The sequence below is a fragment of the Lissotriton helveticus genome, chromosome 8, assembly GCF_964261635.1.
Source record: "Lissotriton helveticus chromosome 8, aLisHel1.1, whole genome shotgun sequence".
NCBI classification, from domain to species: domain Eukaryota; kingdom Metazoa; phylum Chordata; class Amphibia; order Caudata; family Salamandridae; genus Lissotriton; species Lissotriton helveticus.
Genome location: NC_136069.1, coordinates 50,672,633 through 50,695,132, shown reverse-complemented (window position 1 = coordinate 50,695,132; position 22,500 = coordinate 50,672,633). Strand labels below are relative to the sequence as shown.

The 22,500-nt window shown below is 50.9% G+C and overlaps 8 non-coding genes across 8 annotated transcripts; all 8 read right to left on the bottom strand.

Moving 5' to 3' along the window:
- Nucleotides 1-11,078: 11,078 nt before the first annotated feature.
- Nucleotides 11,079-11,151, bottom strand: TRNAF-GAA (transfer RNA phenylalanine (anticodon GAA)). The gene has a single exon. It is a non-coding gene; the product is annotated as a tRNA-Phe (tRNA).
- A 1,093-nt stretch (nucleotides 11,152-12,244) lies between these two features.
- Nucleotides 12,245-12,317, bottom strand: TRNAF-GAA (transfer RNA phenylalanine (anticodon GAA)). The gene has a single exon. It is a non-coding gene; the product is annotated as a tRNA-Phe (tRNA).
- Nucleotides 12,318-13,992: 1,675 nt separating this feature from the next.
- Nucleotides 13,993-14,065, bottom strand: TRNAF-GAA (transfer RNA phenylalanine (anticodon GAA)). The gene has a single exon. It is a non-coding gene; the product is annotated as a tRNA-Phe (tRNA).
- A 2,258-nt stretch (nucleotides 14,066-16,323) lies between these two features.
- TRNAF-GAA (transfer RNA phenylalanine (anticodon GAA)) lies at nucleotides 16,324-16,396 on the bottom strand. The gene has a single exon. It is a non-coding gene; the product is annotated as a tRNA-Phe (tRNA).
- A 510-nt stretch (nucleotides 16,397-16,906) lies between these two features.
- On the bottom strand, nucleotides 16,907-16,979 carry TRNAF-GAA (transfer RNA phenylalanine (anticodon GAA)). Its single transcript has one exon. It is a non-coding gene; the product is annotated as a tRNA-Phe (tRNA).
- Nucleotides 16,980-17,489: 510 nt separating this feature from the next.
- Nucleotides 17,490-17,562, bottom strand: TRNAF-GAA (transfer RNA phenylalanine (anticodon GAA)). The gene has a single exon. It is a non-coding gene; the product is annotated as a tRNA-Phe (tRNA).
- A 2,259-nt stretch (nucleotides 17,563-19,821) lies between these two features.
- Nucleotides 19,822-19,894, bottom strand: TRNAF-GAA (transfer RNA phenylalanine (anticodon GAA)). The gene has a single exon. It is a non-coding gene; the product is annotated as a tRNA-Phe (tRNA).
- Nucleotides 19,895-20,987: 1,093 nt separating this feature from the next.
- TRNAF-GAA (transfer RNA phenylalanine (anticodon GAA)) lies at nucleotides 20,988-21,060 on the bottom strand. Its single transcript has one exon. It is a non-coding gene; the product is annotated as a tRNA-Phe (tRNA).
- Nucleotides 21,061-22,500: the final 1,440 nt, after the last annotated feature.

Sequence of the window (22,500 nt, the reverse complement as noted above, 5' to 3'; positions counted from 1 at the left end):
GACCCCGTCCCGGGCACCCTGCCACGCAGCAGGACCAAGGACAGAGCCCGGGGTGGGGAGGCCGCCCTCCCCGGGCCCTCAGGGGCCCTAGCCACTGCTCCTGAACCCAGCCAAGCAAGGGGAGGCTCCCCGGGCACATCGGAACCCCTTCCCGGGCCCTTGGCAGTGCGGCAGGCTGGGAGACAGGGCCCAGGGCCGGAGCACCCGACCCGGGGCCCGGCCGGGCCCCTGGACGCAGCCGGGGCTCCCAAGCCCGGAGGTGCATGGGACGCCTCCCTGGTCCCTCCGGACCCCGTCCCGGGCACCCTGCCACGCAGCAGGACCAAGGACAGAGCCCGGGGTGGGGAGGCCGCCCTCCCCGGGCCCTCAGGGGCCCTAGCCACTGCTCCTGAACCCAGCCAAGCAAGGGGAGGCTCCCCGGGCACATCGGAACCCCTTCCCGGGCCATTGGCAGTGCGGCAGGCTGGGAGACAGGGCCCTGGGCCGGAGCACCCGACCCGGGGCCCGGCCGGGCCCCTGGACCCAGCCGGGGCTCCCAAGCCCGGAGGTGCATGGGACGCCTCCCCGGTCCCTCCGGACCCCGTCCCGGGCACCCTGCCACGCAGCAGGACCAAGGACAGAGCCCGGGGTGGGGAGGCCGCCCTCCCCGGGCCCTCAGGGGCCCTAGCCACTGCTCCTGAACCCAGCCAAGCAAGGGGAGGCTCCCCGGGCACATCGGAACCCCTTCCCGGGCCCTTGGCAGTGCGGCAGGCTGGGAGACAGGGCCCAGGGCCGGAGCACCCGACCCGGGGCCCGGCCGGGCCCCTGGACGCAGCCGGGGCTCCCAAGCCCGGAGGTGCATGGGACGCCTCCCTGGTCCCTCCGGACCCCGTCCCGGGCACCCTGCCACGCAGCAGGACCAAGGACAGAGCCCGGGGTGGGGAGGCCGCCCTCCCCGGGCCCTCAGGGGCCCTAGCCACTGCTCCTGAACCCAGCCAAGCAAGGGGAGGCTCCCCGGGCACATCGGAACCCCTTCCCGGGCCATTGGCAGTGCGGCAGGCTGGGAGACAGGGCCCTGGGCCGGAGCACCCGACCCGGGGCCCGGCCGGGCCCCTGGACCCAGCCGGGGCTCCCAAGCCCGGAGGTGCATGGGACGCCTCCCCGGTCCCTCCGGACCCCGTCCCGGGCACCCTGCCATGCAGCAGGACCAAGGACAGAGCCCGGGGTGGGGAGGCCGCCCTCCCCGGGCCCTCAGGGGCCCTAGCCACTGCTCCTGAACCCAGCCAAGCAAGGGGAGGCTCCCCGGGAACAACGGAACCCATTCCTAGGCCCTTGGCAGTGCGGTAGGCTGGGAGACAGGGACCAGGGCCGGAGCACCCGACCCGGGGCCCGCCCGGGCCCCTGGACCGAGCCGGGGCTCCCAAGCCCGGAGGTGCATGGGACGCCTCCCCGGTCCCTCCGGACCCCGTCCCGGGCACCCTGCCACGCAGCAGGACCAAGGACAGAGCCCGGGGTGGGGAGGCCGCCCTCCCCGGGCCCTCAGGGGCCCTAGCCACTGCTCCTGAACCCAGCCAAGCAAGGGGAGGCTCCCCGGGAACAACGGAACCCATTTCTAGGCCCTTGGCAGTGCGGTAGGCTGGGAGACAGGGACCAGGGCCGGAGCACCCGACCCGGGGCCCGCCCGGGCCCCTGGACCCAGCCGGGGCTCCCAAGCCCGGAGGCGCATGGGACGCCTCCCCGGACCCATGGAGCCCGTCCTGGGCATTGAGCCATGCCGTTGGCCTGGAGATGGGTGCCCCGGACGCCCGGGGGAGGTCTGTCTGGGACACATGGAGCCCGTCCTGGGCATTGAACCATGCCGTTGGCCTGGAGAAGGGAGCCCCGGACGCCCGGGGGAGGACTGCCCGGTACCCGTGGAGCCCTTCCCGGGTACTTTGCAACGCCGTTGGCCTCCTGGAGATGGGTGCCCCGAACGCCCGGGGGGTGGGCTGCCCGGGACCCGTGGAGCCCGTCCTGGGCACTCTGACCTGCTGTTGGCCCGGGGGAGGGACCCCAGACGACCGGGACCCGTGGAGCCCGTCCTTGGCACTCTGACAAGCCGTTGGCCCGGGGAAGGGAGCCCCAGACGACCGGGACCTGTGGAGCCCGTCCTGGGCACTCCTGTATGCCGTTGGCCCGGGGAAGGGAGCCCCGGACGTCCGGGACCCGTGGAGCCCGTCCTGGGCACTCCTGTATGCCGTTGGCCCGGGGAAGGGAGCCCCGGACGTCCGGGACCCGTGGAGCCCGTCCTGGGCACTCTGAAATGCTTTGGCCCGGGGAAGGGAGCCCCGGACACCCGGGGGGGAGGACTGCCCGGGACCCGTGGAACTCGTCCTGGGCACTCTGACATGCCGCTGGCCCGGGGAAGGGTGCCCCGGACGCCCGGGGCCCGTGGAGCCCGTCCTGGGCACTCTGACAAGCCGTTGGCCCGGGGAAGGGAGACCTGGACGCCCGGAACCCGTGGAGCCCGTCCTGGGCACTCTGAAATGCTTTGGCCCGGGGAAGGGAGCCCCGGACGCCCGGGGGAGGACTGCCCGGGACCCGTGGAACTGGTCCTGGGCACTCTGACATGCCGCTGGCCCGGGGAAGGGTGCCCCGGATGACCGGGGCCCGTGGAGCCCGTCCTGGGCACTCTGCCATGCCGTCAGCCTGGATGGAGCCCCGGACGCCCGGGGGGGCGAAGGCCCGGGACGCATGGAGCCTGTCCCGGGCACTCTGCCATGCCGTCGGCCTGGATGGAGCACCGGACGCCCGGGGGACGACTGCCCAAGAGCCATGGAGCCCGTCCTGGGCAATTTGACATGCAGTTGGCCTGGAGGAAGGAAGCTCCGGGTGGCCTAGGGAGGTGTTGCCCAGGCATATCCCATCTGGTCCCCATGGCAGAGAACCACCAACCCTGGAGGGGTGTCCGGGCATACCCTGCCCCATAGTAATCCGGAGGCAAATTACCCCCCTTTCTTGCAATCTGTGCATGCGAGGTGACAGAGGGGACCCAAGGCGTGAAAGAACCCGACCTCATGGAGCCCTCGCTGGGATCCGGGAGGCGAATGGCACCTCATTAAGACTTCCAGGGAAGTTCGGCCATCTGGTCCCCCCCATAGGAAAGCGTTGCGGGCGACCAGATGCCCGAGGGGATCCGGGCGACCAGATGGCCGAGGGAATCCGGGCGACCAGATGGCTGGGCATGGAGGTGAAGCCGCCTGGACTCTTCCCCACCCCGTCCCCGTCCCGGGACGAATGCCCGGGACGCATGGAGCCCGTCCTGGCCACTTGACGTCCCGTCCTGGGCATTGAACCATGCCGTCGGCCTGGAGAAGGGAGCCCCCGGACGCCCGGGGGAGGACTGCCCGGTACCCGTGGAGCCCTTCCCGGGTACTTTGCAACGCCGTTGGCCTCCTGGAGATGGGTGCCCCGGATGCCCGGGGGTGGGCTGCCCGGGACCCATGGAGCCCGTCCTGGGCACTTTTACATGCCGTCGGCCTTGAGGTGGGTGCCCTGGACGCCCGGGGGAGGCCTGCCCGGGACCCGTGGAGCCCCTCCCGGGTACTTTGCCAATGCCGTTGGCCTCATGGAGATGGGTGCCCCGGACGCCCGGGGGGAGGACTGCCCGGTACCCGTGGAGTCCTTTCCGGGTACTTTGCAACGCCGTTGGCCTCCTGGAGATATGTGCCCCGAACGCCCGGGGGGAGGGCTGTCCGGGGCCCATGGGGCCCGTCCTGGGCACTGTGACATGCCGTCGGCCTGGAGGTGGGAGCCCCGGACGAGCGGGGGAAGGCTGCCCGGGACCCGTGGAGCCCTTCCCGGGTACTTTGCCATCCCGTTGGCCTCCTGGAGATGGGTGCCCCGGACGCCCGGGGGAGGTCTGTCCGGGGCCCATGGAGCCCGTCCTGGGCAGTGTGACATGCCGTCGGCCTAAAGGTGGGAGCCCCGGACGCCCGGGGGAAGGCTGCCCGGGACCCGTGGAGCCCTTCCCGGGTACTTTGCCATCCCGTTGGCCTCATGGAGATGGGTGCCCCGGACGCCCAGGGGAGGTCTGTCCGGGACACGTGGAGCCCGTCCTGGGCATTGAGCCATGCCGTTGGCCCGGAGAATGGAGCCCCCAGACGCCCGGGAGAGGTGTTGCCCAGGCATATCTCATCTGGTCCCCCGGGCAGAGAACCACCAGCCCTGGAGAGGTGTCCGGGCGTACCATGCCCCTAGTAATCCGGAGGGAAATTACCCCCCTTTCTTGCAATCCGTGCACGCGAGGTGACAGAGGGGACCCAAGGCGTAAAAGAACCCGACCTCATGGAGCCCTAGCTGGGATCCAGGAGCCGAATGGCACCTCATCGGGACTTCCAGGGAAGCCCGGCCATCTGGTCGCCCCATTGGAAAGCATTTATCGCGGGCGACCAGAGGGCCGGGATCGAAAGGACTCCCAGCTCCCCATCCATCCCAAGCCTTCGCGGTAGGGTTCCTGACTGCCTGCCCACGCAAGGCAGGGCTCTTGGACCCCGGCTGGGCCTCAGGCGCAGGTTGGACCACCGGAGCTCTAGGGCCCGGACGACCTGGGGGAGGAATGCCCGGGACCCGTGGAGCCCGTCCTGGGTACTTTGACATGCCGTCGGCCTGGAGGTGGGTGCCCCGGACGCCCCGGGGGAAGCTGCCCGGGACCCATGGAGCCCGTCCTGGGTACTTTGACATTCCGTCGGCCTGGAGGTGGGAGCCCCGGACGCCCGGGGGGAGGTCTGCCCGGGACCCATGGAGCCCGTCCTGGGTACTTTGCCAATGCCGTTGGCCTCATGGAGATTATTATTATTAGGGATTTTTGTAAAGCGCATGGTTACGCAGAAAGCGTGTCCCCGCGCTGGAACTGGGGCTTAGAAACAGAAGGAGGGGGAGGCCTAATTAATTTTGAAAGAGGTGCGTTTTCAATTTCTTTCGGAAGCTTGCTTCAGAGGGGTCCAAGCGAAGGTTGAGGGGTAAGTCATTCCAACTCTTCGCCGCCAGGTAACGGAAGGACCTCCCTCCCATGCGAGTCCTGCTAACCCTAGGGACTTTTAACAGGCCTCCGTGAGAGGAGCGTAAGGCGCGTGTTGGTGTATACCTGGTGATAAGGCTATTGAGTGGGGCTGGCGCCTTTCCAGCCAAAATGCGATGACAGGTGCATAGGGCCTTGAATGCAATTCTGCTCTTTACTGGCAGCCAGTGGAGGGTCTGAAGGGCAGCTTTGGAGTTGGATCTTTTGGGGAGATTGAGTATAAGGCGGGCTGCCGCATTCTGTATCACCTGAAGGCGGTTAGCTGCCTTACAGGTTGCTCCCAGATACAGTAGGTTACCGTAGTCCAACCGTGATGTAACGAGCGCGTGCACCAGCGTTCTGCGGGCCGAAGTTGGCAAGAGGACAAGGACCTTCCGCAGGCTTTTCAGAACAGTGAAGCAGACGCCCGCCACCCGATCTATCTGGGGTCCAAAGGAAAGGTCCGAGTCGAGCCAAATGCCTAGGTTTTTGACTTCCTGTCGGGGTGTTGGAACTTCCCCCAGGCATGGTGGCCACCACGCCGATGACCACGCAGACGGATTCTTCCCTATCACGAGCACCTCGGTCTTGCTGCCGTTAAGTTTGAGGCAATTGCTGGACATCCAAGTTGCCAGGTCTTGCATGCAACTTCTGAAGCTGTCCATAGCAAGGTCGGGTGCACGCGAGAGGGAGATTACCAGCTGCGTGTCATCGGCGTAGGACACAATTTGCAGCCCGTGTCCTGTGGCAATGGAGGCTAATGGGGAGACGTAGAGATTAAAAAGAGTGGGGCTCAGGGATGATCCCTGGGGAACTCCCTGGCCCAAATCTATGTCCCTGGAGTAGTGGTCTCCCTGGCGGACCTGAAAACTCCTCCCAGTCAGGTAGGATTGGATCCATTGGAGTGCAGCTCCTGATATTCCTCCACTATTCAGACACTGTAGCAAGGTGGTGTGAGCTACAGTGTCGAATGCTGCGCTCAAGTCCAATAGGATGAGGGCCATAGTGTGACCCTCATCCGCCCCCTGGCGTAGGGACTCCACCGCTGTCAACAGCGCAGATTCTGTGGAGTGGCGGGGACGGAAACCAAATTGGGTGTCGTGAAGTAAGGCTGCCTTATCCACAAACTCCATTAGTTGCCGGTTGACCGTTTTTTCTGCCACTTTGGCCAGGTAGGGTAGAAGGGAAATTGGTCTCAGATTGTCAAGTTTATCGAAACTGACGTTCGGTTTCTTTCTAAGGGGTAGGACCACCGCCTTTTTCCAGTCATTTGGCACAGTCTTGGTGCTGAAAGATGTGTCCAGTAGGTGTCGTATGTAGGGTTCTAATACCGCCAAACTATCTATTAGACGTTTGGGGGTAGTAGGGTCGCGTGGAGAACCCGATTTCACGGACCTACAGATTTTTAGAAGTTCATCTGAGGGCGGGGTGACAAAGTTGGTCAGTCTTTGTCTATCCCCCCAAGTTCTGGGTCTTTCAGTGAATTCTAGCCCGGTGATGGGCTGGGTTGGGAAAGCCGAATAAATATTAGTTATTTTTTTCGCGAAGAAATCTGCAATCTGATTGCAGGATTCAGGCGAGCAGTCGGTTGGGGTAATAGCAGGTTTTCCACTAGAAAGAGTTTTATAGATCAAAAAGAGCTCCTTCATAGAGTTACCAGCTTCACTGATTCTAGCTGAATAGTAGGTTGATTTGGACTTTCTAATTAGCCCATGATAGAGGCGCCTCACACTCAGGTAGATGTCCCTGGTTTCTTTAGAGGGTGCCCCCCGCCAGTGTCTTTCTGCTCTTTTCAGTGCGGCTTTCCTGACTCGTAGTTCGTCATTGAACCATGGGGCTGTTTTTTGAGCACGATTGCCTATTTTAGCTTTTGAGAGGGGAGCGGTGGCGTCAAGAGCCTCATTAATGCGCTTGCACAGATTGATGTTAGCTGTATCGGCATCATTCCCTCCGGGGTTACCCCCTTTGGTTAATGCCTCGCAAAATTTGGACTGGGAGAAGGTGGCCCATCTCCTCCTTAGGTGGTAAAGTGCCACTGGTGGCGGGGTTTTCCTTTCAGGAATGTATATAGAGAAAGGTACTAAATGGTGGTCAGACCAGGGGATCGGGATAGGGGTAGAAGCTTCTATTTCTTTCCAGTTAACAAAAATAGGGTCAAGCAGATGACCAAGTTGGTGCGTAGGACCCCTAACGATTTGGCTCAGTTGGAGGGCTCCTAGTGCCTGACAGAAGTTCTTACTGACGCTATCGGAGGGGTCATTGAGATGAAGGTTAAGGTCTCCGAGTACCAGGAATTTTTCTTTACATAGCGCCATCTCTATGATACCCTCAACCAGGCTCTCTTCGAACCTGGCCAGTGGTCCCGGGGGTCTGTAAATTAGCACGCCCTTCAGTGTATATCCGTTATTCACTTTGATGGTGAAGTTCCCTGCTTCACTGTGTAGGATGGGGGAGTGATCTAGTTGGCAGTGTAATTTCTCTTGGGCTATGATTGCAATTCCGCCTCCTCTACCTTTGGGTCTATCCTGTCTGTGCATAGTATAGCCCTCTGGGAGTGCCTCAAGGGCATCCGGAGTGGAACCTTCGTCAAGCCAGGTCTCAGTTAAAAACATGAGGTCCCACCGTTTCTCTGTGAGTAGGTCGTGTAAATCTAGCTTATGTTTCCGCAACGAGCGCAAGTTAAGTAATCCGCATTGCAAGGTGTGATCAGAAGTGGCCATGTTCGCGTCAGGGTCAGGGTCATAGGAGAAGTGGCAGTTTTCGCAACCTATGTTATCCTCCACTCGTAAGGTATGAGTGCAGGAAGTGGCCGTGTTGTGGCGAAATTTTGCCAGTTCCTGTTTGCTCCAACGGATGCTAGTCTCCTGTGGGGCATAAGGTATGGCCCTGGACCGCGTTCGATCGCGGACGGGCGCAGACGGGCTTGCCTTAGGCGCGCCTTCGGCGCGCAAACGGCGCTCCCACTGCGCTCGTCCGCTGCGCTTCCGGGGGAAGCACATTTATGTGATATGAGGGGGCGTGGCCTAAGGTTGGTGGGCGTGGCCGCTGTGATTGGGCTGAGTGTCGTCAGCCGTGGAAGGTTTCCCTGACAGCGCTTAGATCGGCTGTGCTGAGGAAACAGTGGTCGAGTGGCAGGTAGGCTTCTAAATAGTTAAAATCACAGTATCACAAAAGAGTAAAAGTATTTAAAACACACAAGCAATTTTAGCGTTTTTCCTCCCGGCTTCCGCCTCAGGAGCTAACCAGTTCTCTGGTCGCGCTATCGTTTCAGCGCGCCTAAGTACTGGGTGAGGGGGCGTGGCCTAAGGTTGGTGGGCGTGGCCGCTGTGATGGGTGCCCCGGACGCCCGGGGGACGAATGCCCGGGACGCATGGAGCCCGTCCTGGGCACTTTTCCATGCCTTCGGCCTGGAGCCCCCAGACACCCAGGGGAGGACCACCGTGAAAACCATGGAGCCCGACCCGGGCACTCTGCCATACCGTCAGCCTAGATGGAGCCCCGGACGCCCAGGGGACGAATGCCCGGGACGCATGGAGCCCGTCCTGGGCACTTTTCAATGCCGTCAGCCTGGATGGAGCCCCGGACGCCCGGGGGACGACTGCCCAGGAGCCATGGAGCCCGTCCTGGGCAATTTGACATGCAGTTGGCCTGGAGGAAGGAAGCCCCGGGTGGCCTAGGGAGGTGTTGCCCAGGCATAGCCCATCTGGTCCCCATGGCAGAGAACCACCAGCCTCGGAGGGGTGTCCGGGCGTACCCTTCTCCCTAGTAATCCGGAGGAAAATTACCCCCTTTTCTTGTAATCTGTGCACGCGAGGTGACAGAGGGGACCCAAGGCGCGAATGTACCCAACCTCCTGGAGCCCTCGCTGGGATCCGGGCGGCGAATGGCACCTCATCGGGACTTCCAGGGAAGTTCGGCCATCTGGTCGCCCCATAGGAAAGCGTTGCGGGCGACCAGATGCCCGAGGGGATCCGGGCGACCAGATGGCCGAGGGAATCTGGGCGATCAGATGGCTGGACACGGAAGTGAAGCCACCTGGACTCTCCCGACCCTGTCCCCGTCCCCGTGCCCGTGCCCGGGATGCATGGAGCCCGTCCTGGGCACTTTTCCATGCCTTCGGCCTGGAGCCCCCAGACACCCAGGGGAGGACCACCGTGAAAGCCATGGAGCCCGACCCGGGCACTCTGCCATGCCGTCGGCCTGGATGGAGCCCCGGATGCCCGGGGGACAAATGCCCGGGACGCATGGAGCCCGTCCTGGGCACTTTTCCATGCCTTCGGCATGGAGCGCCCCGACACCCTGGGGAGGACCACCCTGGAAACCATGGAGCCCGACCCGGGCACTCTGCCATGCCGTCGGCCTGGATGGAGCCCCGGACGCCCGGGGGACAAATGCCCGGGACGCATGGAGCCCGTCCTGGGTACTTTTCCATGCCGTCGGCCAGGAGCCCCCTGACACCCAGGGGAGGACCACCGTGAAAACCATGGAGCCCGACCCGGGCACTCTGCCATACCGTCAGCCTGGATGTAGCCCCGGACGCCCGGGGGACGAATGCCCGGGACGCATGGAGCCCGTCCCGGGCACTCTGCCATGCCGTCCCGACAAATTCGTACGGACTCCTAACCTTCCGACACGGATCGGAATCGAGCCCTTTCTGACCCAGCAGATTTCAGGTTGATTTGCTATATACTTTACGTACGATTTTATGGGGGCCGATTCCGATCCGGTACGTAAAAGCAAATACGACCGACATGTCGGACAACCACGTACACCCAGGGGATAGGACTGCCCGGGTCACATGGACCCCGTCCTGGGCACTCTGATCTGCCGCCGGCGCCGGGGATCGAACCGTGATCACCAGATGGGGATATCCCAAAAATCTGGCATGGATACGGCCCGCCAGGACAGGTTTGGGCACCCCTGCTTTAGATCTTCAGTCTAACGCTCTCCCAACTGAGCTATTTCGGCCTGCTGCTAGCAGTGGTCTTCATACTTTGATTTGAACCATTCAACAAACTAGATGCATGACCTGGATATTTACCCTTATATGTTAGAGATATGTTTTAAGGAGTCCTGTATCATTCAGCAGTTAACTTGTGCAATGGGTAAATAGCGTTTTTGGGATCCGGGTTAGGTAGCGTTTTTTTAACTCTGAATGGACTAGCACTATATTACCCAGACGTATGTGGCCTGAGTAGGTAAGCAATGTCATCTGACTACTGACATCTGTGTTCAAGGGGAAGTTGAAGGTAATGCAGACAAGAGGTTACTTTACAAAAAAGCATGAAATGGGAAACATTCATAGTCTAACCTGAAGGCAAGAAATGTGGAAGCAAGTTTAGAATGAGGACAGAAAGCAAAGTCTATGTTAAATTACTTGTGTTGTATATCAGTTGGAAAAAATTTGATGAATAGAGAAAAAAGTACTGCAGCAGATTCCAAGACCTCTTTTGTCAGAAGCAAGGAACCTCTCAACTGTGCCGAAACCCGGGATTGAACCAGGGACCTTCAGATCTTCAGACTAACGCTCTCCCAACTGAGCTATTTCGGCCTGCTGATATCTGTGGTCTTCATACTTTGATTTGAACCATTCAACAAACTAGATGCATGACCTGGATATTTACCCTTATATGTTAGAGATGTGTTTTAAGGAGTCCTGTATCATTCAGCAGTTAACTTGTGCAATGGGTAAATAGCGTTTTTGGGATCCGGGTTAGGTAGCGTTTTTTTAACTCTGAATGGACTAGCACTATATTACCCAGACGTATGTGGCCTGAGTAGGTAAGCAACGTCATCTGACTACTGACATCTGTGTTCAAGGGGAAGTTGAAGGTAATGCAGACAAGAGTTTACATTACAAAAAAGCATGAAATGGGAAACATTCATAGTCTAACCTGAAGGCAAGAAATGTGGAAGCAAGTTTAGAAGGAGGACACAAAGCAAAGTCTATGTTAAATTGCTTGTGTTGTATATCAGTTGGAAGAAATTTGATGAATAGAGAAAAAAGTACTACAGCTGATTCCAAGACCTATTTTGTCAGAAGCAAGGAACCTCTCAACTGTGCCGAAACCCGGGATTGAACCAGGGACCTTTAGATCTTCAGTCTAACGCTCTCCCAACTGAGCTATTTCGGCCTGCTGCTAGCTGTGTTCTTCATACTTTGATTTGAACCATTCAACAAACTAGATGCATGACCTGGATATTTACCCTTATATGTTAGAGATATGTTTTAAGGAGTCCTGTATCATTCAGCAGTTAACTTGTGCAATGGGTAAATAGCGTTTTTGGGATCCGGGTTAGGTAGCGTTTTTTTAACTCTGAATGGACTAGCACTATATTACCCAGACGTATGTGGCCTGAGTAGGTAAGCAATGTCATCTGACTACTGACATCTGTGTTCAAGGGGAAGTTGAAGGTAATGCAGACAAGAGGTTACTTTACAAAAAAGCATGAAATGGGAAACATTCATAGTCTAACCTGAAGGCAAGAAATGTGGAAGCAAGTTTAGAATGAGGACAGAAAGCAAAGTCTATGTTAAATAACTTGTGTTGTATATCAGTTGGAAAAAATTTGATGAATAGAGAAAAAAGTACTGCAGCAGATTCCAAGACCTCTTTTGTCAAAAGCAAGGAACCTCTCAACTGTGCCGAAACCCGGGATTGAACCAGGGACCTTCAGATCTTCAGACTAACGCTCTCCCAACTGAGCTATTTCGGCCTGCTTATATCTGTGGTCTTCATACTTTGATTTGAACCATTCAACAAACTAGATGCATGACCTGGATATTTACCCTTATATGTTAGAGATGTGTTTTAAGGAGTCCTGTATCATTCAGCAGTTAACTTGTGCAATGGGTAAATAGCGTTTTTGGGATCCGGGTTAGGTAGCGTTTTTTTAACTCTGAATGGTCTAGCACTATATTACCCAGACGTATGTGGCCTGAGTAGGTAAGCAACGTCATCTGACTACTGACATCTGTGTTCAAGGGGAAGTTGAAGGTAATGCAGACAAGAGTTTACATTACAAAAAAGCATGAAATGGGAAACATTCATAGTCTAACCTGAAGGCAAGAAATGTGGAAGCAAGTTTAGAAGGAGGACACAAAGCAAAGTCTATGTTAAATTGCTTGTGTTGTATATCAGTTGGAAAAAATTTGATGAATAGAGAAAAAAGTACTACAGCAGATTCCGAGACCTATTTTGTCAGAAGCAAGGAACCTCTCAACTGTGCCGAAACCCGGGATTGAACCAGGGACCTTTAGATCTTCAGTCTAACGCTCTCCCAACTGAGCTATTTCGGCCTGCTGCTAGCTGTGTTCTTCATACTTTGATTTGAACCATTCAACAAACTAGATGCATGACCTGGATATTTACACTTATATGTTAGAGATATGTTTTAAGGAGTCCTGTATCATTCAGCAGTTAACTTGTGCAATGGGTAAATAGCGTTTTTGGGATCCGGGTTAGGTAACGTTTTTTTAACTCTGAATGGACTAGCACTATATTACACAGACATATGTGGCCTGAGAAGGTAAGCAATGTCATCTGACTACTGACATCTGTGTTCAAGGGGAAGTTGAAGGTAATGCAGACAAGAGTTTACATTACAAAAAAGCATGAAATGGGAAACATTCATAGTCTAACCTGAAGGCAAGAAATGTGGAAGCAAGGTTAGAAGGAGGACACAAAGCAAAGTCTATGTTAAATTGCTTGTGTTGTATATCAGTTAGAAAAAATTTGATGAATAGTGAAAAAAGTACTACAGCTGATTCCAAGACCTATTTTGTTAGAAGCAAGGAACCTCTCAACTGTGCCGAAACCCAGGATTGAACCAGGGACCTTTAGATTTTCAGTCTAACGCTCTCCCAACTGAGCTATTTCAGCCTGCTGCTAGCTGTGGTCTTCATACTTTGATTTGAACCATTCAACAAACTAGATGCATGACCTGGATGTTTACCCTTATATGTTAGAGATAGGTTTTAAGGAGTCCTGTATCATTCAGCAGTTAACTTGTGCAATGGGTAAATAGAGTTTTGGGATCCGGGTTAGGTAGCGTTTTTTTAACTCTGAATGGACTAGCACTATATTACCCAGACGTATGTGGCCTGAGTAGGTAAGCAACGTCATCTGACTACTGACATCTGTGTTCAAGGGGAAGTTGAAGGTAAGGCAGACAAGAGTTTACATTACAAAAAAGCATGAAATGGGAAACATTCATAGTCTAACCTGAAGGCAAGAAATGTGGAAGCAAGTTTAGAAGGAGGACACAAAGCAAAGTCTATGTTAAATTGCTTGTGTTGTATATCAGTTGGAAAGAATTTGATGAATAGAGAAAAAAGTACTACAGCTGATTCCAAGACCTATTTTGTTAGAAGCAAGGAACCCCTCAACTGTGCCGAAGCCCGGGATTGAACCAGAGACCTTTAGCTCTTCAGTCTAACGCTCTCCCAACTGAGCTATTTCGGCCTGCCGCTAGCTGAGGTCTTCATACTTTGATTTGAACCATTCAACAAACTAGATGCATGACCTGGATATTTACCCTTATATGTTAGAGATATGTTTTAAGGAGTCCTGTATCATTCAGCAGTTAACTTGTGCAATGGGTAAATAGCGTTTTTGGGATCCGGGTTAGGTAACGTTTTTTTAACTCTGAATGGACTAGCACTATATTACCCAGACGTATGTGGCCTGAGTAGGTAAGCAATGTCATCTGACTACTGACATCTGTGTTCAAGGGGAAGTTGAAGGTAATGCAGACAAGAGTTTACTTTACAAAAAAGCATGAAATGGGAAACATTCATAGTCTAACCTGAAGGCAAGAAATGTGGAAGCAAGTTTAGAAGGAGGACAGAAAGCAAAGTCTATGTTAAATTGCTTGTGTTGTATATCAGTTGGAAAAAATTTGATGAATAGAGAAAAAAGTACTGTAGCAGATTCCAAGACCTCTTTTGTCAGAAGCAAGGAACCTCTCAACTGTGCCGAAACCCGGGATTGAACCAGGGACCTTTAGATCTTCAGTCTAACGCTCTCCCAACTGAGCTATTTCGGCCTGCTGCTAGCAGTGGTCTTCATACTTTGATTTGAACCATTCAACAAACTAGATGCATGACCTGGATATTTACCCTTATATGTTAGAGATATGTTTTAAGGAGTCCTGTATCATTCAGCAGTTAACTTGTGCAATGGGTAAATAGAGTTTTGGGATCCGGGTTAGGTAACGTTTTTTTAACTCTGAATGGACTAGCACTATATTACCCAGACGTATGTGGCCTGAGTAGGTAAGCAATGTCATCTGACTACTGACATCTGTGTTCAAGGGGAAGTTGAAGGTAATGCAGACAAGAGTTTACTTTACAAAAAAGCATGAAATGGGAAACATTCATAGTCTAACCTGAAGGCAAGAAATGTGGAAGCAAGTTTAGAAGGAGGACAGAAAGCAAAGTCTATGTTAAATTGCTTGTGTTGTATATCAGTTCGAAAAAATTTGATGAATAGAGAAAAAAGTACTGCAGCAGATTTCAAGACCTATTTTGTTGAAAGCAAGGAACCTCTCAACTGTGCCGAAAACCGGGATTGAAACAGGGACCTTTAGATCTTCCGTCTAACGCTCTTCCAACTGAGATATTTCGGCCTGCTGCTAGCTGTGGTCTTCATACTTTGATTTGAACCATTCAACAAACTAGATGCATGACCTGGATATTTACCCTTATATGTTAGAGATATGTTTTAAGGAGTCCTGTATCATTCAGCAGTTAACTTGTGCAATGGGTAAATAGCATTTTTGGGATCCGGGTTAGGTAGCGTTTTTTTAACTCTGAACGGACTAGCACTATATTACCCAGACGTATGTGGCCTGAGTAGGTAAGCAACGTCATCTGACTACTGACATCTGTGTTCAAGGGGAAGTTGAAGGTAATGCAGACAAGAGTTTACATTACAAAAAAGCATGAAATGGGAAACATTCATAGTCTAACCTGAAGGCAAGAAATGTGGAAGCAAGTTTAGAAGGAGGACAGAAAGCAAAGTCTATGTTAAATTGCTTGTGTTGTATATCAGTTGGAAAAAATTTGATGAATAGATAAAAAAGTACTACAACTGATTCCAAGACCTATTTTGTTAGAAGCAAGGAACCTCTCAACTGTGCCGAAACCCGGGATTGAACCAGGTACCTTTAGATCTTCAGTCTAACGCTCTCCCAACTGAGCTATTTCAGCCTGCTGCTAGCTGTGGTCTTCATACTTTGATTTGAACCATTCAACAAACTAGATGCATGACCTGGATATTTACCCTTATATGTTAGAGATATGTTTTAAGGAGTCCTGTATCATTCAGCAGTTAACTTTTGCAATGGGTAAATAGCGTTTTTGGGATCCGGGTTAGGTAGCGTTTTTTTAACTCTGAATGGACTAGCACTATATTACCCAGACGTATGTGGCCTGAGTAGGTAAGCAATGTCATCTGACTACTGACATCTGTGTTCAAGGGGAAGTTGAAGGTAATGCAGACAAGAGGTTACTTTACAAAAAAGCATGAAATGGGAAACATTCATAGTCTAACCTGAAGGCAAGAAATGTGGAAGCAAGTTTAGAATGAGGACAGAAAGCAAAGTCTATGTTAAATTACTTGTGTTGTATATCAGTTGGAAAAAATTTGATGAATAGAGAAAAAAGTACTGCAGCAGACTCCAAGACCTCTTTTGTCAGAAGCAAGGAACCTCTCAACTGTGCCGAAACCCGGGATTGAACCAGCGACCTTCAGATCTTCAGACTAACGCTCTCCCAACTGAGCTATTTCGGCCTGCTGATATCTGTGGTCTTCATACTTTGATTTGAACCATTCAACAAACTAGATGCATGACCTGGATATTTACCCTTATATGTTAGAGATGTGTTTTAAGGAGTCCTGTATCATTCAGCAGTTAACTTGTGCAATGGGTAAATAGCGTTTTTGGGATCCGGGTTAGGTAGCGTTTTTTTAACTCTGAATGGACTAGCACTATATTACCCAGACGTATGTGGCCTGAGTAGGTAAGCAACGTCATCTGACTACTGACATCTGTGTTCAAGGGGAAGTTGAAGGTAATGCAGACAAGAGTTTACATTACAAAAAAGCATGAAATGGGAAACATTCATAGTCTAACCTGAAGGCAAGAAATGTGGAAGCAAGTTTAGAAGGAGGACACAAAGCAAAGTCTATGTTAAATTGCTTGTGTTGTATATCAGTTGGAAAAAATTTGATGAATAGAGAAAAAAGTACTACAGCTGATTCCAAGACCTATTTTGTCAGAAGCAAGGAACCTCTCAACTGTGCCGAAACCCGGGATTGAACCAGGGACCTTTAGATCTTCAGTCTAACGCTCTCCCAACTGAGCTATTTCAGCCTGCTGCTAGCTGTGTTTTTCATACTTTGATTTGAACCATTCAACAAACCAGATGCATGACCTGGATATTTACACTTATATGTTAGAGATATGTTTTAAGGAGTCCTGTATCATTCAGCAGTTAACTTGTGCAATGGGTAAATAGCGTTTTTGGGATCCGGGTTAGGTAATGTTTTTTTAACTCTGAATGGACTAGCACTATATTACACAGACGTATGTGGCCTGAGAAGGTAAGCAATGTCATCTGACTACTGACATCTGTGTTCAAGGGGAAGTTGAAGGTAATGCAGACAAGAGTTTACATTACAAAAAAGCATGAAATGGGAAACATTCATAGTCTAACCTGAAGGCAAGAAATGTGGAAGCAAGTTTAGAAGGAGGACACAAAGCAAAGTCTATGTTAAATTGCTTGTGTTGTATATCAGTTGGAAAAAATTTGATGAATAGAGAAAAAAGTACTACAGCTGATTCCAAGACCTATTTTGTCAGAAGCAAGGAACCTCTCAACTGTGCCGAAACCCGGGATTGAACCAGGGACCTTTAGATCTTCAGTCTAACGCTCTCCCAACTGAGCTACTTCGGCCTGCTGCTAGCTGTGGTCTTCATACTTTGATTTGAACCATTCAACAAACTAGATGCATGACCTGGATATTTACACTTATATGTTAGAGATATGTTTTAAGGAGTCCTGTATCATTCAGCAGTTAACTTGTGCAATGGGTAAATAGCGTTTTTGGGATCCGGGTTAGGTAACGTTTTTTTAACTCTGAATGGACTAGCACTATATTACCCAGACGTATATGGCCTGAGAAGGTAAGCAATGTCATCTGCCTACTGACATCTGTGTTCAAGGGGAAGTTGAAGGTAATGCAGACAAGAGTTTACATTACAAAAAAGCATGAAATGGGAAACATTCATAGTCTAACCTGAAGGCAAGAAATGTGGAAGCAAGGTTAGAAGGAGGACACAAAGCAAAGTCTATGTTAAATTGCTTGTGTTGTATATCAGTTAGAAAAAATTTGATGAATAGTGAAAAAAGTACTACAGCTGATTCCAAGACCTATTTTGTTAGAAGCAAGGAACCTCTCAACTGTGCCGAAACCCGGGATTGAACCAGGGACCTTTAGATCTTCAGTCTAACGCTCTCCCAACTGAGCTATTTCGGCCTGCTGCTAGCTGTGGTCTTCATACTTTGATTTGAACCATTCAACAAACTAGATGCATGACCTGGATGTTTACCCTTATATGTTAGAGATATGTTTTAAGGAGTCCTGTATCATTCAGCAGTTAACTTGTGCAATGGGTAAATAGAGTTTTGGGATCCGGGTTAGGTAGCGTTTTTTTTAACTCTGAATGGACTAGCACTATATTACCCAGACGTATGTGGCCTGAGTAGGTAAGCAACGTCATCTGACTACTGACATCTGTGTTCAAGGGGAAGTTGAAGGTAAGGCAGACAAGAGTTTACATTACAAAAAAGCATGAAATAGGAAACATTCATAGTCTAACCTGAAGGCAAGAAATGTGGAAGCAAGTTTAGAAGGAGGACACAAAGCAAAGTCTATGTTAAATTGCTTGTGTTGTATATCAGTTGGAAAGAATTTGATGAATAGAGAAAAAAGTACTACAGCTGATTCCAAGACATATTTTGTTAGAAGCAAGGAACCTCTCAACTGTGCCGAAACCCGGGATTGAACCAGAGACCTTTAGCTCTTCAGTCTAACGCTCTCCCAACTGAGCTATTTCGGCCTGCCGCTAGCTGAGGTCTTCATACTTTGATTTGAACCATTCAACAAACTAGATGCATGACCTGGATATTTACCCTTATATGTTAGAGATATGTTTTAAGGAGTCCTGTATCATTCAGCAGTTAACTTGTGCAATGGGTAAATAGCGTTTTTGGGATCCGGGTTAGGTAACGTTTTTTTAACTCTGAATGGACTAGCACTATATTACCCAGACGTATGTGGCCTGAGTAGGTAAGCAATGTCATCTGACTACTGACATCTGTGTTCAAGGGGAAGTTGAAGGTAATGCAGACAAGAGTTTACTTTACAAAAAAGCATGAAATGGGAAACATTCATAGTCTAACCTGAAGGCAAGAAATGTGGAAGCAAGTTTAGAAGGAGGACAGAAAGCAAAGTCTATGTTAAATTGCTTGTGTTGTATATCAGTTCGAAAAAATTTGATGAATAGAGAAAAAAGTACTGCAGCAGATTTCAAGACCTATTTTGTTGAAAGCAAGGAACCTCTCAACTGTGCCGAAAACCGGGATTGAAACAGGGACCTTTAGATCTTCCGTCTAACGCTCTCCCAACTGAGATATTTCGGCCTGCTGCTAGCTGTGGTATTCATACTTTGATTTGAACCATTCAACAAACTAGATGCATGACCTGGATATTTACCCTTATATGTTAGAGATATGTTTTAAGGAGTCCTGTATCATTCAGGAGTTAACTTGTGCAATGGGTAAATAGCATTTTTGGGATCCGGGTTAGGTAGCGTTTTTTTAACTCTGAATGGACTAGCACTATATTACCCAGACGTATGTGGCCTGAGTAGGTAAGCAACGTCATCTGACTACTGACATCTGTGTTCAAGGGGAAGTTGAAGGTAATGCAGACAAGAGTTTACATTACAAAAAAGCATGAAATGGGAAACATTCATAGTCTAACCTGAAGGCAAGAAATGTGGAAGCAAGTTTAGAAGGAGGACAGAAAGCAAAGTCTATGTTAAATTGCTTGTGTTGTATATCAGTTGGAAAAAATTTGATGAATAGATAAAAAAGTACTACAGCTGATTCCAAGACCTATTTTGTTAGAAGCAAGGAACCTCTCAACTGTGCCGAAACCCGCGATTGAACCAGGGACCTTTAAATCTTCAGTCTAACGCTCTCCCAACTGAGCTATTTCGGCCTGCTGCTAGCTGTGGTCTTCATACTTTGATTTGAACCATTCAACAAACTAGATGCATGACCTGGATATTTACCCTTATATGTTAGAGATATGTTTTAAGGAGTCCTGTATCATTCAGCAGTTAACTTGTGCAAAGAGTAAATAGCATTTTTGGGATCCGGGTTAGGTAGCGTTTTTTTAACTCTGAATGGACTAGTACTATATTACCCAGACGTATGTGGCCTGAGTAGGTAAGCAACGTCATCTGACTACTGACATCTGTGTTCAAGGGGAAGTTGAAGGTAATGCAGACAAGAGTTTACATTACAAAAAAGCATGAAATGGGAAACATTCATAGTCTAACCTGAAGGCAAGAAATGTGGAAGCAAGTTTAGAAGGAGGACAGAAAGCAAAGTCTATGTTAAATTGCTTGTGTTTTATTTCAGTTGAAAGAAATTTGATGAATAGAGAAAAAAGTACTACAGCTGATTCCAAGACCTATTTTGTTAGAAGCAAGGAACCTCTCAACTGTGCCGAAACCCGGGATTGAACCAGGGACCTTTAGATCTTCAGTCTAACGCTCTCCCAACTGAGCTATTTCGGCCTGCTGCTAGCTGAGGTCTTCATACTTTGATTTGAACCATTCAACAAACTAGATGCATGACCTGGATATTTAGCCTTATATGTTAGAGATATGTTTTAAGGAGTCCTGTATCAGTCAGCAGTTAACTTGTGCAATGGGTAAATAGCGTTTTTGGGATCCGGGTTAGGTAGCGTTTTTTTAACTCTGAATGGACTAGCACTATATTACCCAGACGTATGTGGCCTGAGTAGGTAAGCAATGTCATCTGACTACTGACATCTGTGTTCAAGGGGAAGTTGAAGGTAATGCAGACAAGAGTTTACTTTACAAAAAAGCATGAAATGGGAAACATTCATAGTGTAACCTGAAGGCAAGAAATGTGGAAGCAAGTTTAAAGGAGGACAGAAAGTAAAGTCTATGTTAAATTGCTTGTGTTGTATATCAGTTGGAAATTTTTTTTATGAATAGAGAAAAAAGTACTAAAGCTGATTCCAAGACCTATTTTGTTAGAAGCATGGAACTTCTCAACTGTGCAGAAACCCGGGATTGAAGCAGGGACCTTTAGATCTTCAGTCTAACGCTCTCCCAACTGAGCTATTTCGGCCTGCTGCTAGCTGAGGTCTTCATACTTTGATTTGAACCATTCAACAAACTAGATGCATGACCTGGATATTTACCCTTATATGTTAGAGATATGTTTTAAGGAGTCCTGTATCATTCAGCAGTTAACTTGTGCAATGGGTAAATAGCGTTTTTGGGATCCGGGTTAGGTAGCGTTTTTTTAACTCTGAATGGACTAGCACTATATTACCCAGACGTATTTGGCCTGAGTAGGTAAGCAATGTCATCTGACTACTGACATCTGTGTTCAAGGGGAAGTTGAAGGTAAGGCAGACAAGAGGTTACTTTACAAAAAAGCATGAAATGGGAAACATTCATAGTCTAACCTGAAGGCAAGAAATGTGGAAGCAAGTTTAGAATGAGGACAGAAAGCAAAGTCTATGTTAAATTACTTGTGTGGTATATCAGTTGGAAAAAATTTGATGAATAGAGAAAAAAGTCCTGCAGCAGATTCCAAGACCTCTTTTGTCAGAAGCAAGGAACCTCTCAACTGTGCCGAAACCCGGGATTGAACCAGGGACCTTTAGATCTTCAGTCTAACGCTCTCCCAACTGAGCTATTTCGGCCTGCTGCTAGCTGAGGTCTTCATACTTTGATTTGAACCATTCAACAAACTAGATGCATGACCTGGATATTTACCCTTATATGTTAGAGATATGTTTTAAGGAGTCCTGTATCATTCAGCAGTTAACTTTGTGAAATGGGTAAATAGCGTTTTTAGGATCCGGGTTAGGTAGCGTTTTTTTAACTCTGAATGGACTAGCACTATATTACCCAGACGTATTTGGCCTGAGTAGGTAAGCAATGTCATCTGACTACTGACATCTGTGTTTAAGGGGAAGTTGAAGGTAAGGCAGACAAGAGGTTACTTTACAAAAAAGCATGAAATGGGAAACATTCATAGTCTAACCTGAAATCAAGAAATGTGGAAGCAAGTTTAGAATGAGGACAGAAAGCAAAGTCTATGTTAAATTACTTGTGTTGTATATCAGTTGGAAAAAATTTGATGAATAGAGAAAAAAGTACTGTAGCAGATTCCAAGACCTCTTTTGTCAGAAGCAAGGAACCTCTCAACTGTGCCGAAACCCGGGATTGAACCAGGGACCTTTAGATCAGGGGTGCCCAAACCAGTCCTGGCGGGCCGTATCCATGCCAGATTTTTGGGATATCCCCATCTGGGGATCACGGTTCGATCCCCGGCACCGGCAGCAGATTAGCCCAGCACCAGGTGACTCTGGGAAATAGCTGGCGCCGCGGCTAGGGCGGCTGACTCCGGAATCTGGAGATTTTTTTATTTAAGGTTTTTGTAGAGCGCGTAGTAACCCTCGAGCATCCCAGAGATCAGGGTTCGATCCCCGGCACCGGCCGCAGATTAGCCCAGCACCACGTGACTCTGGGAAATAGCTGGCGCCGCGGCTAGGGAGGCTGACTCCGGAATCTGGAGATCACGGTTCGATCCCCGGCACCGGCCGCAGATTAGCCCAGCACCAGGTGACTCTGGGAAATAGCTGGCGCCGCGGCTAGGGCGGCTGACTCCGGAATCTGGAGATTTTTTTATTTAAGGTTTTTGTAGAGCCCGTAGTAACCCTCGAGCATCCCAGAGATCAGGGTTCGATCCCCGGCACCGGCCGCAGATTAGCCCAGCACCACGTGACTCTGGGAAATAGCTGGCGCCGCGGCTAGGGCGGCTGACTCTGGAATCTGGGGATCACGGTTCGATCCCCGGCACCGGCGGCAGATTAGCCCAGCACCATGTGACTCTGGGCAATAGCTTGCTTAATCTTCCCAACGGCCCCTAGCGCCTAGAGACCCTTACGGGTGATTGTGCGCCTTACAAATGTGGATTATTATTATTATTATTATTATTTGGGCCGATTCCGATCCGGTTCGTAAAAGCACATCTGCCCGAATCTGTCGGACAACCACGTACGCCCGGGAGAGGACTGCCCGGGACCCGTGGAGCCCGTCCTGGTCACTCTGACCTGCCATCGGCCTGGAGAAGGGAG